We start from the raw sequence: 15,188 nt of genomic DNA, 5'->3' as shown, positions 1-15,188 counted from the left end.
ACGACAAAGATGGTAATGAGAAGAGGAAATAGCATTCCCAATGTATTCATTGGGAAAATTACTGTAATGAAACTTAAGCACAGGAAATAATGCAAATGTAGCCTGTTCTCATTATATGTGAAAGATTGACATTTTTGTATCCCTTTCTTCCTGTCATTGTTACTGTTGTATGAAAATCAAACCATGCTTTCATCTTAAAAAACACATTCTACTCAACATACAATACAAATGTATCACAGAAAATTATAAGAACAGATAGTCAAGTGGTCAGAGCATTTATTTACAGTTCATGCAAAACAGGAAATAAACCTTATGCTCAAATCTAAATGCAGTATTTATCATTCATTATGACTGCATTCATTAAGTTGTATTAAGTATAGAATAGCTTTTGGAAATATCCCAAGTAAGTTTCTATGTGCAACCTTTTTATGGATCACTGAGAATGGATACTGATTCTGAAGATCTACAAAACCCAATGCATTCTGTAAGAAAAAAGCCTTACAGGTTAATTTATGATTTAGTATAGAAGAACTGAAAAAGAAATGTATAACTATCTGTCCAGTTAACAGGGCTACAGCTATCACCTATCTGCCTGTTTCATTGGCTATCACTGAAAAAATACTGCTCCTGACATAAGATTTTCTTTTTACAATGAATTAATTGTTCTAAGTTATTCCACCCTAACTCAACTTAAAAATTAAGAAGTCATTTTTCTCCTCAGATATTCCAAAGATAACTCATGCCCAAATGTCAGCCAGAGCCTAGTTCTGAAATCCGTACCTCCAAAGGTGAACATTTTGAAAAATATTGAGCAACTTCAAAAAAATCCCAACTACTACAAACAGGAACACATGAATAAGATTAAAGGCAGCAGTCACTAGAAATCATGTTAATTCTTTTCATACTGTATGGTTCCAAAACACTATAAATACTATATGTACTGTTTCTCTAAGTAACAAAATGCAGTCAACAAGATGAAGGGTAGAAAATTTTAAAAGTGTTTTAAAGTTACATAAACAAATACTTCACAACAGCTAGATAGATGCCCAAAGCAGCAAGAAAAGAAATAAACAAATAAATAAAAAGCATATAACTGTGGTTGCTTCATAACTACAGGAAATAGCAAAGATCTTTAGCAGTTACAAGTATTTTTTCTAATTTATTTTGACCATTTTCTGTAAAATACAGTTAAACTGGATTTTGAAGCCATCAGATTTAAAAGGGGTTTTGTCCAGTCAACCTTCTTTTTCATCAGTCTAATTCTGAACCAACAATGAGTATCACTTCAGGTAAATTGAACCACTTGAGCCTTTCTGATGATAATCCAAACTGTTCCTTCTGTACTGACTAGAGTGCAAAGATCATTATCATAAAATCTACAGCCCTGAATTCCTTTCTGATCTAAACCAAGGCAACTATAACAGCACCAAATTAAATCATTTTTCCTTAGGAGACTTTCATAGAGATGATTGCTCCAGTTATCCACAATATTCATGGACTTATCATCCACAATGCAAAACGAGTAAAATGTCACTGATACTTCCATAGCTCACTCTCCTTGTTGGCCTTGATCTAAACCCTTTAAATCACAGAAAGAAGATAGTGAAGTGGGGCCCAGTAATCCTCACTTCATAGAATTGTATATGAACAATATGAACTCAGTACAGAGTGGCATACTGTATGCAACTTTTTCATAATTTCATCTAAAAATCGATTAAATGAACAGGCATGTGTCATCAAATGATTCTTTGTGCGGAGGCACTAACAGACATGAAGATGCTACTTATTCTTTAGACTCACCTGTAGCAAAGTGACACTTGACAGCTTGGGATTTCTTTTCTCTCCCCATCTGGCTTGCTTTCTTTAAGCAAAATTCTAGCTCTCCATTCCTGGTGGCCCCCGCATCAGTAAACATCCTTATGTTGCTCATGTTACATCTTCACTTGACATAACAACAAATGAAAGTGTTCTTCTGTATACCCATTTCTTTTCACATAGCTTTGGCAACCGCCAGCTGGAATAGGAAAAGATGTTCTGATTTCAATAGCTGACAACTGATATGCAGAGAAAGCCAACCAGTGTCAAAAGAAAAGGAGCAGGGCATTACAGAAATCCTGTATGTTAACACCAGAGTCCAAGGCCAAGCAAACCACTAAATAAGATTCAAATCCTGTCCTTTCTGTCCCCAGCTGTCACCAGGCATTGGACCTAAACAATTGCTAAATTCATGTTTTTCCTCACTGTCTCATAGTCAGTGCTTCTGTACGTGGATGGTGCAGTAGTTGTCACAGCTCACTTTGAATGCATTCTAGAAAGGAGGGAAAATGGAGAAATGAAAACCAAGTGAAAAGACCTGAATATTCTTCATGATTTCAGCTGTTCTCCTTTTCTCCTATCCCAGAGATGAGGATTATGAAATAAGGGAATAGGGGCATACAAGAGAAATTTTGAGAACTGCTAGTAGAGTCTACAGAAAGCATGAAGTATAACATTTTCCTCGTGTAAAGTCATGTCTTGTACTGGAATAATGTTTTTCCCCATTTGAATTCAGGGCCCCTACTGCATACATGCCCTTGTCCTTAGAAGGTGTAGGTAACACTGTGTAGGTACATCTAAGGACTTGGGGAGTTGGGAGAAAGGGTGTAGGAGTTGTCATGGACAGACTTGATGTATGAAAACGTCACGTTTTGATTTGAGTGACATAAAAATCCTCTGTAACTCTGATAAAACACACAGAGTTTGCTGCTGATCTCACTTCTACTAACTTCTGACTTCCTAAAACTTCAGTTTAACAAATTCCAAGGCAAACTCATCTACAGAAGAATTTCAATGTATACAGAAACTTATTTCCAACACTTCACATGATATTACCAGACATGTGACAAACCCTGGATGGAGCATTTATGACACCTGACATCTAGAGCCTTTCCATGCCTTTTCAATGACAGCTGCTGAGAAGAAATAACATCCTCCAGCTGCACAACTTTATCCTTCCCTCACTTGTGAATTGAGACATTTTGCTTTAAAGTGGCACTCTATACTGTACTCTTAAAACTGCAATTGTCACTTGATGAAAGGAAGCCAAATGCTCCATCAGTGACATCTGACAGCAAATAAAAATCTCCTTCCTAAGGGCATAATGGGCAGGATGCAGCCATATCATTCTTTCCTCTTATTAAATCACACTATCAGTGGAATTAACTATCAGGCAGTAGACACGAGGGCTCCATGAGAATATACAAAACAGAAGCAGGGCACAAAAGAGCAGCGCATGCCCCTCCTCAGAACTGAGCACCCTGACATTCCATGAATAAATTAACGTGATTAGTCCTCCAAAGAAAGCCTAAGGAAAACAGTCGGCACTAACACAAGGCCAGGTACCCTATCACCTTAAGCCTGGCCTTCACAGTGGGATGAAGCCACAGGGGAGGAAAGAAACAGCAGTTCCTCACTAACCAGATTCACTTGCAGGCTACATTTTAAAGAACAACAAAAACATATACAGAGTAATTGCCAGATAGTTAAACAGGGATGAAAAGCATGACCAGATGAACAAAAAGTCTGAGCTTGTTCATTCTTTCCTCCCACAGCTGCTGTCTGACCACAATCTCCTTCTCAAGTCTAATTAGCAGGCCAAATTAAGCCCTCATGTAACTCTGTTCAGTGGAGTTTGCGTGTGGCATACATTTGCATTAACGTGATATACTAGAGATTTTAAGTGACTTTCTGTTAGTACGAAGATGTTAAAGGAATCTGATTTCTGAAAGGGCTTGAGTGTCCCTACGCTCAGATATTCTCTTTGTATAAGGACTGAGGTGTCAAAGGCAATCCAGAGTCAACCAACTAGTTGCAGCTCTACAGGGGCTGTGGTCCCCATGTCAGACCTAGCAGGCACATGTCGACAGGCACAGCATCTTCAATGACACTAGACACCTGTGGTTAGGAACCTTAAAAATTCCTCATAAGTCAAATCAAGAGGTTTCTGACTCATGCATGCTGTATAAAGACACAATGACCCTGAGTTATCACATCTTTCTTCAGCCTAAAAACCAAAACAACAACAAAAATAGCATTAATAAAAATCAAATAAAATAATAAGAGCTTTTTGGTTTTAAACTCTCTTTTATTTATACTTATGATGCCATTTTCAAATTATAGATTTCCAAAGGATCCACAGGGACTTAACAAAAAGATTCCCTCCTGAATACAAACGACTGCAATACCAAGGTCAGTACGCCTGTCTCCTCCACTACTTGGTCAAAGAGAAGCTGCTTTGTTGGGAGAACCTCACTATAAAAACATCCTGCCCCAAGAGACTATCCATGTCCCTGCTACTCCCACCCTGCAGAAAGGCTGACCATATCTCCCCTTCAGCGTAAGCAAGAAAACATGGGAGGAAACAGAATCCCTCTTTTCTTATCTGTCCTCACTGTTGAGGAGTAAGGGGTCATCCCTGTGAAAAGCCCCCATTTCCTTTATTCGGTGGTACAGCTTGGGCTGCTAAGACACAATGTTACTGTTTCTCTCTTGCACAGAAAAAGCCAGATTCTGTGTTGCATGGTATAAGTGATGAGTGGATTTGGGCTTTCCCAGGCAGACATCTAGTGCAGACCTCAGACTAGAAGTGTCTCAGATAAGAAGTACTTACACATGGGGTGAGGGAGGAGAGGACACACATCACTGCACTATCTCTGACTGCACAGCAAGCCCGGACCTCCCCGATGCTCCAGTCAAAAGCACCATGCAAATTACCTTAACTGACCCCATTTTATTCACAGAGCATTTTATTCTAGAACATACATCCTGTGAATCCCCTTGGCAACTAGCTAACAGCCAGCAAAATATTCTCTGGCAAATGCCCATTAAACTTCACACAACGTTCCTACACCAAAGAGGCTTTATCTCTAGTTTGTAGTCTCATTTTTTTAAGCATCCTGCAGTACCAGATAAGCTTTATAAAAGCTGTTCATTATTTCATGTTTCCTTTGTTCAGAAAAAATGACAACAAATAAATTTTGGGAAAAAATAGGCACCACTTTGATATTTTCAGTGGTGCTATTCAGAAGACAAAGAAAAGATACATTTTTAACATCCTTGCCCAGAATATTAAAGCCCTGGGTTTTGCCAGAGAGATGGTTTGGGTATAGAGAGCTTCATTATCAAAGGTCTCAGCAGTTCTTGTCTGTACCTTCCCCAGCAGCATCCTGGATGTCACAATCACTTTCTGGAAAACCAATTTTGATCTTTCACAAAAAGCTGTTAAAAGTAAGCTGGATCTTACGGATATAACACTGTAACCTAAGAATTTTAGAAAGCTGGTAGCCTTTCTTAATTGTTTAATGAAGGTTTAGCACTGGGTGTGTTAGCTCCTGGGCAGAGCTGTATGTCAAGTATATGTCATAGGATTTGTTACTGAAGGATGAACATTAATGTCTGTTGTCACATTAGGAGACAGGCTCAACCTGGGCAATACTTTACTAATAGTTTGCAGGGTGGGAGGACTTTGAATTTCAATCATTTTAAATGATTCATTTGTGTTTTAATGCAGATCCAGGTTCACTTCACATCCTTGGGCCATTGCAGACATTTTAGCCCCCTGAGTTAATCCTGTGTTCATTCTCCAAAATGAATATTCATACCATTCAAATGCATTTTTTAATTAACTGCACCAGCAGCATTATCATTATTGCACCTGAAAGATCCAAAGCCAGATCAGAGAAATGTTGCCACAATAGAATTCACTAAATTCTGCTCACATTCCCTTCTAAGGCTGATCACCTTTAAAGTAATGAGAATAAACTGTGGGATAATATGAGACAGATCTAATTAAGATAATGAACTGGAGATTATGAACATTGCTACTCTGTGTCTGAAGAATTTTAATATATTAGTCTAACAGAAGGTTAAGGATTTACAAAAGGAAAGATATAGAAATATACAATGTGTTTTTGTTGGACAAAGCTTGAGATTCAGCACCTAAAATGTATAAATGAAAGAAGGATAGAAGGAAATAAAGGAGCATATTTCAGGAAACACATATCATAATTTATTTTAATTAATTTACTTAACACTTGCTTAGAACACAGGATGAGAGATTTCTCCCTACAAAGTGTGGAATAAAAAGAAAGCGGGCAGGGAAACATTATGACAAGCTGAGAGGCACTTATAAGGCTATACTGTGGAGTTTTATCCTAGCTTCCATCTGATATGGCTATTATGGCCTTGGATGAATTTTTCTTGTGGGAGCAGCCTAATTAGCTTGCCAGCAGCAGCAAGGAAGGGAAAGGGAGGGAGGCAGACAGAAAGGAAGGGGGTAAATGAGCTGTTAGGTAAAATAGAGTTGATATCAATAAGACCCACTGTTCCTGTGAAGCTTCATCTTCCAAAACAAGGCAGCAGAGAGACAAATGTTTGAGGCTGAAACTAGAACTCAACAATTTTCTGCAATCAATAGCAGACTGTCAGAAATCGTCTTTCTCACATTTGCAGAGGTACATTCTTCAAAGCCAGTGCCCGGGAACTGCTGCCTTGGAAAGGTACCCCCAATTATTTCACTGTAATTATTCTGCCATGGATAAAATTTCACTCCAGAAAGCATCACTATTATTTTCTAGAATAGAAACATCGGTTTATAAGCATATTCATTACAGAATGAATAAAGGAAAAAAAAAAAAAATAAATAAATAAAAAAAATCTAGGCCAGGCTGTGCTGACCCAAAGCTGCATACCGGGTGGACACCCATGTCCTCTGTTGAGATGGGAACATTGAGAAAACTGAATTCTTGAGGTGTACGTCAAACATGAGGCATGACTGCAGCACAGGCAGGCATAAACAACCCATCACTGACAGTGACAGCAGCCTCCCTGCAGCTGCACAGCTTCGCTCAGACAGTACTGCCCACAGCTGTAGGTAGGTGCTGGGCTATGAAGCCTCAGCTGCAGTCGAAGGTCTGCTCCTTACACCCAACACAGGAAGTACAAAGCCCAGGCCCCCGTGTCCCGGGAGTCCTGATGGTACAAGGAGGGACACAGCTCACAGAGAGCTTTTTCTCTGTGTTGCAAGATGTTACTGTAGACTAGGAGATCCTTTGGCGTGCTCCAGTACCTGTGCAAGTATAAACGAGTGAAAATGTCCATGGTGCCATTCTGACTCACCACAGGCGCCTTCACAGAGCTCAACTAGCATTGCTAGAGGCAACAGGAGGCACCAGACCCTGCACTCAGGGGGATGCAGGGTCTGTAGCACAGACTGATCACCTGGGTGTAGGTGGAAGTAGTTGGGGTCAGCCAGCCCAAAACGCCATTTCATGTTGCGTTGCTATAGCAATATGATATAAGGACAATGGAATCAAATTTTGCCTGATTAAAGACCACAAGGTTTAGTTTAGAAAAATACCCTTTGATGGAGAGACATATCTGAGAAAATAAAATGACAGTAATCTCATTCTGGTCCATTTCTACTGCTCCAAACAGGATGCCATGGACAATACGTAATGGCTCCGAAGTTCATTTCCAAAAGTACAATTCTCACTGCTGCTTCCTGTCCAATTTTCATCTTGTTCCAGAAGCAAAGACTGTACTATAGATAAGCATAATTGTCATTGGCTTCACTGAAATAGCAATGTTTTTTCTCTGTATTTAGGAAAATACCCTTTCCTTGGAAAAATAGCCATCTATGGATCTGAAGACAGAGAAATTCAACTTGTTGGAGCTTTCCTTCAGATTGCTCTACTAAATAAATAAATAAATAAATGATCGGCCTTTTCTCCCTACAGCACCAAGAGACAATATCCATAACATATTCTCTACAAGGAGGAAAGCCTGTCTGTGAAGCAGACAGATATTTCCTGGAGGTGTATTCAATGCTTGAGGTAAGCAAGAAAATAAGGACATAACCAGTCTCATTGCTCATGCTCTGAACACCAAGCACATTGCTTTTACCCTCACTTCTCTCTTATTAACACGGTATTAAAAATAATTCCAAAGGAAAACATTCTGCTGTGCACACTCGTCCCCCTGAGGAGAGGATGAGAGAACAAACACACACCAGCTGTTCGTTGTGCTGCTCTGTGCTCTACTGCATGTCACTCTGTTTCTTTGGTCATGAGCTCAATATAAAACCCCAAAAGAATAAACTGGAAATCAAGACTGTCCTAATATCACTGAGCAGAGCCTGAAAAAAATCATAGCGAGAACACTGAAGCAATTGCTCAGAGGTCTGTCAGCTGTGTACTACACATCAGCTCACTAGGAGAGGACAAACTAAATGAGAAGGAGTCATCTTTACTCCTCAAATTTTAAAAGAGACTCTTAGGGAATGTCTTGTAAAAAATCAGTAGACTTCAAGGGTGGATAAGCCTGGTCTTTTAGAAAAATCTGGTTTACCCTAATGACTTGTATTGACCAAGGCACTGTAATAATTGTTAATACTGACCCAATACATACACATTTAATACAGGCATTAAACATTATATACCTCCCTCGTGATTTTTGTTAGACAATATGGTGTTTGAACAACAAGCAAGGTGGAGAATCAATGAGAATTTAAGACACCACTTGGTAAACACTTGGGCGATGTGAGGTTCCTTACCCTCAGAAGGACAGTCTCAGCCTAACAGTGATCCCACAAATTGTCCTCTGTACACTGAGAAGACAAAGCAATTCTGAATGCATAAAAAGTTAGTATCTCTATTCCAGGAAAAGGCACCTAGAAATACAGGGATATGTTTAAGCAGATATTGTCTGGAGGTAAGTTGAAGGCAGCAGGTCAGTCTGCCTTTAAAAAAGGAAACATAAATACATGGGGACAAAGATTTGTTTTAAAACCTTTTTCTCTAACTGCTGTATTCTTACTGCCACCTTGGAAAAGAAGCAATCTAGTCACTAAATTCTGTCTAGCCACTGTCCACGAGATCAGGACTTGGTCAAGTGAGGGAGAGTTGCTAGATTTTATCCAAAGAAAAATTATAGATGCAAAAGCTAAAACATGAAACCTGAGAAAACAGAAAAAATAAAGTAAAGTTGGCCTTCCAAAGTGTTACAGATTAGTAAAGGAAACAAGGAAAGATGCCAGAGAATCTTATTTTCCTGCTTACTAATTCTGACAATTTTTCAGACAGGTAATATAATTATAGCTTGACCATTTCTGATGTAGCTCATAATCATCATGGAAAGATAAGATAGCACCTGTCATCTCTGATTTGCGGAGCTAAAGTATTTTTACCCATATTTAAGAGATTTGTTCATTCTGTCCAGGATTTGTTAGCTTTAAAATAAATAAATAAATAAAAATCCAAAGTGATCTTAGCTCACACAGACACTAACTTACCTCTTGAATTCTGCCTCCATCTTCAGGGAAGAGAGAGAATTCCTTCACAAATGGAGAACAAAGACCTAGCTGGAGAGTGACTTGAAGTGATTTCTTCTGATTAAACTGGAAATAAAATAAATTATTTGTTTTAAGAACACAGTCTTGACTCCAAAATTGTTGTATTACATATTATTTGTCTTTTACCGTCAGTGTTTATTGTCTTTTCATTATCACTGGATTTCAAGGATATCATCGTTTATAGGTATTTTCCTTCCCCAATATTTAAATCAATAGTTTCAAATACTCTTTTACTCTCCATTATCCTTCCAACTTTTGTTGCCCTCAGGACCATATTTCTATCCCATGCATATGCATGGAGATGAAAAGATCAAGAGATACGAGCTCATTCAAATCTCATCATCTGTCTTATATCCAATGTACCGTACATTAATGGAGCATTAAAGTTTTTGAGTTAAATCAAGGTAAAAAATTCAGTTATGATGATAAAGACTGCTATGATCTAGCAATCACAATTTTAACTACTGCATGAATACAAGAGTAGGACATATTATTTGAATAACAATGGGAATATTGACAAATATTGAGTAAGTGTGAAAGTATAATGTTTAATATAGCAGCTGTATTATTCTTAAAAAATGTAGGAAAACAGACACATCACCTGACCAAGAACAAGTCCTGATTTTCTCACTACTTCTATACTGATCTTTAGTTACTTCTCATTCCAGGTACTGAAGTGTACTACCTTAATCATGTTTTAAAGGCCTTTGTTATTGCGTTGTTCTATTTAAAGTGAAACAACTAAAGGAATAATCATTTAGCAAAAAGACCAAAAAGTATTCCAGCCAAAAAATTCTAGAAAACTATGTCACTCTCTTAACAGGGCTTTAACTTAGCAGCCGCCAAGACAATCTACATCAAAATCACCAGGACAGTGAGATGCAATTCCAACCTGGCATGATAAGTGTGGGGAGGAAAGCATTGTCACTCTGACACAGCAGCCTCTGAGCAGACAGCTCTTAAGAGAAAGTTTCCAGAAGTCTGGACCTATGTTGTCATTGTAGAGATGTTTCTGGATGATGTACGGAAGACACTGTAGTTAAAACGAGTCATTTTCTGCACATGCACACACACAAGCACACACACACATACACAAAATTCTCACTTCTAAAAACTAAAATGACCTAATAAAAAGTCAGGTATCCCATTTTTTAATTCTTTCTCCTAATTATTTGTTTTCCAGCATCCTTAGACATCCCCAGAGAACTCTAGACTCATCTCTGCTGGGACCAACACTTGGAATAAAATCCAAACACAATCTAAAAAGCTTACAATTTAGGGACACGTAAATAGAAAAGCATCTTATACCTGAGACTTAGAGGGATTAAACAGAAAAGCCTCTTCTTTACTCTTATCCATCCTAAAGGGGCCCTAAAAATCCCTTACACCAAGTCAGTTTTCCTCAGCAGAATCACTACGAAAAATGCAATAAGCCTTGTTCCTAACATCTTTTCTCAAGGTCTAGTGTAAGAAGCATGCTACATTTTGGAGTGAGGACAAGAGGAACAGCATTATGGCTATTTCAGCCATGACATTTCTATTTCATGCAATCCTATTTCACATCCCCTTAGGACACTGCAGAGGAACCACAATTTGAGCTGAATAGATTACACCAGAGCTCTCACCAGACCCCAGGGCAATCCAAGGTGAAAGGAGCACAAAAGTATCTTGAAGTTACTTTGGCCTATCTTCCTACTGGGCCATGACTTCTGCGCTCCTACTCTAGAGACACAGCACAGAATTTCACCCTGATTTGCTCAAAGGTTTCAGTTCCAGAACGGATTTCAGGTGTCCTGAGTTCCCACTCTGCCTGCTTTACTCTGCAACAGCTGGGGCTGCTCAGCCCAGAGAAGAGAAGGCTTGGGTGGGTCTTATCAGTGTGTATAAAGACCTTCATGAGTGTGAGTAAAGAAGTTAGAGCTAGAATCTTCTCAGTGATCCCAGTGACAGGTCAAAAGGTGACTGAGACAAACTGAAATAAAAGAAATTCCATCTAAATGAAAGGAAAACCTTTTTTATGATGAGAGTCATCAAATCATCAAACGCTGGAACATGTTTCCCAGAGATGTCACAAAGCCTCCATTCTGGGAGATACTCAACACCCAGCTGGCTATGACCTGAGCAACCTGCTCTAGCTGACTCTGCTTTGAGGAAGGGCTTGAACAAGACAGTTTCCAGAGATGCCTTCCAACTTCAGCCACTCTGTCCAGGCAATAACTTTACGGTGACTTTATTGTCAGGAACTGAAAGGTATGAGCATCTGGAATGCCTGCTTCAAAATATATGCTTCTCTAAGGGAACACAGGATGTGCTGACATTGAGATGCAAGCTGAAAAATGCAACTAGGAGCTGCTCTGGGATACCAAAGTAATTCAAAACTGTTAATTAAGAACTGCTAATGAAGAACACAGTGCTGGATCAATTTCTTCTAGGTTTTATTTCTAACTGCTCTAGCCTGATTCTCAAGGGTGTCTGAGTGAAAGATGGGCAGCAGAAACTTGGAACTACAGGACTCCCATATGCTTCTGTGTGTCTTCAGCAATTCTCCAGCTTTAATGCTTAGTTATACACAGGATTTCTTAGCACTAATTTCCACTATAAATTAATGGCAATTTGGACATCCTTTTCTTTGGCTGGTGAGGAAAATGCAGCCCACTATATTTTTCTCTTCTTGTGTATGGCTCCTTGCAATGTGAGCTACAAATTCAGTGATGCCAGACCATGAAAGTTTCACACCCCTCTAACAATAATTCATTGTGGGCCACTTTATCCCATATGCTTCTCTCCAGTACCTCATGACTTTGGGAGCCACGGACCCCCAAGTTAACAGAATGCATCAAGTAAGGAACAGAAATTCTTTCCCAGAAAAAAATAACCACATAATGATATTGTTAGTTGTCCTAAAATGGTATCATTCTACAGTAGCAGACGATGAATGTATCAGATTTTTTTGCATGGCACCAGGAATATCAGCTTCCTTCTTACCTTCCTTTTTTTTTTTTTTTTTTTTTTTTTTTTTTTTTTCCACAGGCTCTGAGGCATCAGCTTGTACCACTATTGTTTCCTCACCTTGACAAGCTGTCACAGAAAAAAACAGGAACTATATGGAGGCCACTATATGTATTTTACGTGTAGAAAAAGGTTCAAAGGTTCAAATCTTCACTACGGCTTGCCTCAATCCTAACAAAGAATTCCTACCTTTCACTTTCATCTCAAACCAATTATCTCATGCTAGCAAAATTTGAATTACATCTAGCACTCACATCCTGGATCTCCATGTCCTAGAAAAGCAGGACCCATAAGAACACTTACATAGCCTTACTTTAGCCTGACACTGGGATCTGTGAACCCCATATTAAATAAAAACTGAACAAACAATGCAGTCTGTCAGGTCTGCCTGCCACAGATAGGAGCTTCTTTGACACTGCTGCAGAGCTAACAAACAGAAGGGACATTCATGGCATGCGTGCACTTCTCAGGGGCCCCTGACTCTCATTTATTTGAAAAACCCAAAGCTCTTTGGATCTCTACTGCACACATAGCCTCAGTGATGCTCAGTTTCTTTGCTTCCACGCTGATATTTTGCAGATTCTTAATAACCCCTTAGTAAACAAAGGAGTGCCGTTTCATACATGTTAATAAGAACATAATGTTAGTTCAGGGAGAAGGAGGCACTCTCTTGCAATGAAGCCAAAACTTTACCGAAATCGGTATTCCCATGGGCAGGTGAAATACATACTTGAGGACAGAGTAATAACAAAGCCATATTCACACGCGAGGACATCTGAGCATACATGGCATATAATGAATATGTGTTTAAGCATCTGAACAGAGTGCCTCTGCATAAAATGCTATGAAGGGATTAAGCCAAGAGAGTCATGTGGCAGTGACTCAACGAGAAAGATAAAGCGCAATCATTTAGACCCCAGTTCCCCCAAAACCTTAGCTTCAGCTGCTCAGGCTTCATTTACATTACCACATCTTGCGCTTCAGCTATTAACAGCATACTACATTGTGAGTGGGCTTTTGTGGGGGCACAAAAAGAACGAGTGGTCACAAGGAAACCTTTGTGCCTCTTCCACGGTTGCATAGGAGCTCCAGTCCTTGCAGTCCACAGCTGTATGGGGAGTTTCAGAGTTAATAATGCCAGCAGCAGAGCACTTTTCAAAGGAAAGTGGAGCAGAAGGGAGGGCAGCTAAAGATCTGCTCTCTTTCTCTCACATCGGCTACCAAACTAAACAGAGGGAGTTTATGCTACGTCTCCACAAAGGAGACGTACAAACTACTTGTCATTGCAGAAAGCCTTTCCACAGCACCGAGGCTTTCTGTCTGCCCTTGAGAGCTGACAGGCACGATGCTTTCAGGCATTACCCGTGCTGCAGTGCACCTGCAGCTCACCCATGCTTTTGCTATGCCTTTGCTAGTGCCTGGAGAATAGGTATACAGGATTTACACATGTCCTGTTGCTGGATTTATTTTTGGTGTTTTTAAGCACCAGGCATATGCATGATGCTTAATAAAACATAAGCTTCAGATAGCCTCTACCTGGAGAAGATTATTTGTTACATATTCATTCTGTGACTCAAAAAGATTGCAAAGTATATTTTTAAAGGGAGGCAAGAAGCCTTATTCAACCTTAAATAAGGGTGTCCATCAGCATGCCTAACTAGCCACATTTTCAGCACTAAATTTTTCCTAAATATCAAACTTTATGAATGAGCAATCATAAAGTGTGAAGTTAGAACTGAAAACCCAAATTCTGAGCATGTTTTACTTTTCTTCCTTCCTTCCTTCCTTCCTTCCTTCCTTCCTTCCTTCCTTCCTTCCTTCCTTCCTTCCTTCCTTCCTTCCTTTCTTCCTTTCTTTCTCTTTCTTTTCTTCCTTCCTTCCTTCTTTCTTTTTTTCCTTTTTTATTTTTTATTTTTTTTCCTTTTTTATTTTTTTTCCTTTTTTTTTTCTTTTTCCTTTTTTTCTTTCTTCTTTTTTCTTTCTCTCTCTCTTTTTTTTTTTCCCCCCAAGGTTTGCTTATATTATGCAATATCATCTATAAGCCCCACAGAATAATTGCTCACAACCTATAGAAAACCAAAAAAGAATAAACCGAGGAAGGGGACGATGCTAGAACACCAGGAGTGCCCTGATGCAGGGAGGATGCAGAGGGCTGGCTGAAATGGAGGCGACGTGCCCCGCCTGCAGAAGCCGGGCGGCGGGCAGCACGGCCGGCAGGTGTCAGCCTTGCTTTGCACAACCCGCGCCTCCCTAGCTCGCAAGCCAACGCTGGCAAATTGGTTTGATCTGATTATTAATATTGACAGTAATTTTCTCGTGAGGAGCAACAGTCGCGCAAGTTAACCGCGTTATCGCAGGAGCCTATAGGCAGCGATATTTATATAGGTTCCAGTGTCGAACGAGCTGTTACCGTGGCAACTGCTCCATCGGCTGGATTATAACTGGGCAAAGGAGGGGACAGGAACAGCTTCCTGATGAGAAATTCAATTAATGTGCTGCTGTTCGCAGGCAGAAGCTAAACAGCAATTCCTCTGAGCGGGCAGTCACGTCTCACATGCGATGTTTTGCCCCAAAGGGGAAACGCTGTCCACTGTATGCTTTCTTCACGCTTACCCTATGCCCATTTTCAAGGCATTCACTTGCGAGTGAATTCACTTGCAAAAATTTTCCTCCTACCAAATTATGTGCAGGTTTCCGTTCAACATAACCACACCACACAGATAGCATTTTGTAACGCCAGGTGTCCTTCTGCCATGTTGCAACATGCAAACAAAATATTTTTAAGACAGCG

General features: G+C 39.6%; 2 long non-coding RNA genes across 4 annotated transcripts; one reads left to right on the top strand and one right to left on the bottom strand.

Moving 5' to 3' along the window:
* Positions 1 to 1,810: 1,810 nt before the first annotated feature.
* Positions 1,811 to 11,114, bottom strand: LOC311430983. Of its 3 annotated transcripts, none has more exons than XR_014689153.1 (4): positions 11,014 to 11,114; positions 10,281 to 10,400; positions 9,329 to 9,433; positions 1,811 to 2,014 (listed from the first exon to the last, which is right to left on the bottom strand). It is a non-coding gene; the product is annotated as an uncharacterized lncRNA (long non-coding RNA). The 3 variants fall into 3 exon arrangements; XR_014689154.1 differs by lacking the exon at positions 1,811 to 2,014 and adding an exon at positions 2,173 to 2,308; XR_014689155.1 differs by lacking the exon at positions 1,811 to 2,014 and adding an exon at positions 6,766 to 7,105.
* A 908-nt stretch (positions 11,115 to 12,022) lies between these two features.
* Positions 12,023 to 13,124, top strand: LOC311433084. The gene is made up of 2 exons (XR_014690557.1): positions 12,023 to 12,228; positions 12,419 to 13,124. It is a non-coding gene; the product is annotated as an uncharacterized lncRNA (long non-coding RNA).
* Positions 13,125 to 15,188: the final 2,064 nt, after the last annotated feature.

The sequence above is a fragment of the Aythya ferina genome, assembly GCF_964211825.1.
Source record: "Aythya ferina genome assembly, chromosome: 2".
In the NCBI taxonomy this organism is placed as follows: Eukaryota; Metazoa; Chordata; class Aves; order Anseriformes; family Anatidae; genus Aythya; species Aythya ferina.
This window is presented reverse-complemented; position numbering and strand designations above follow the sequence as displayed.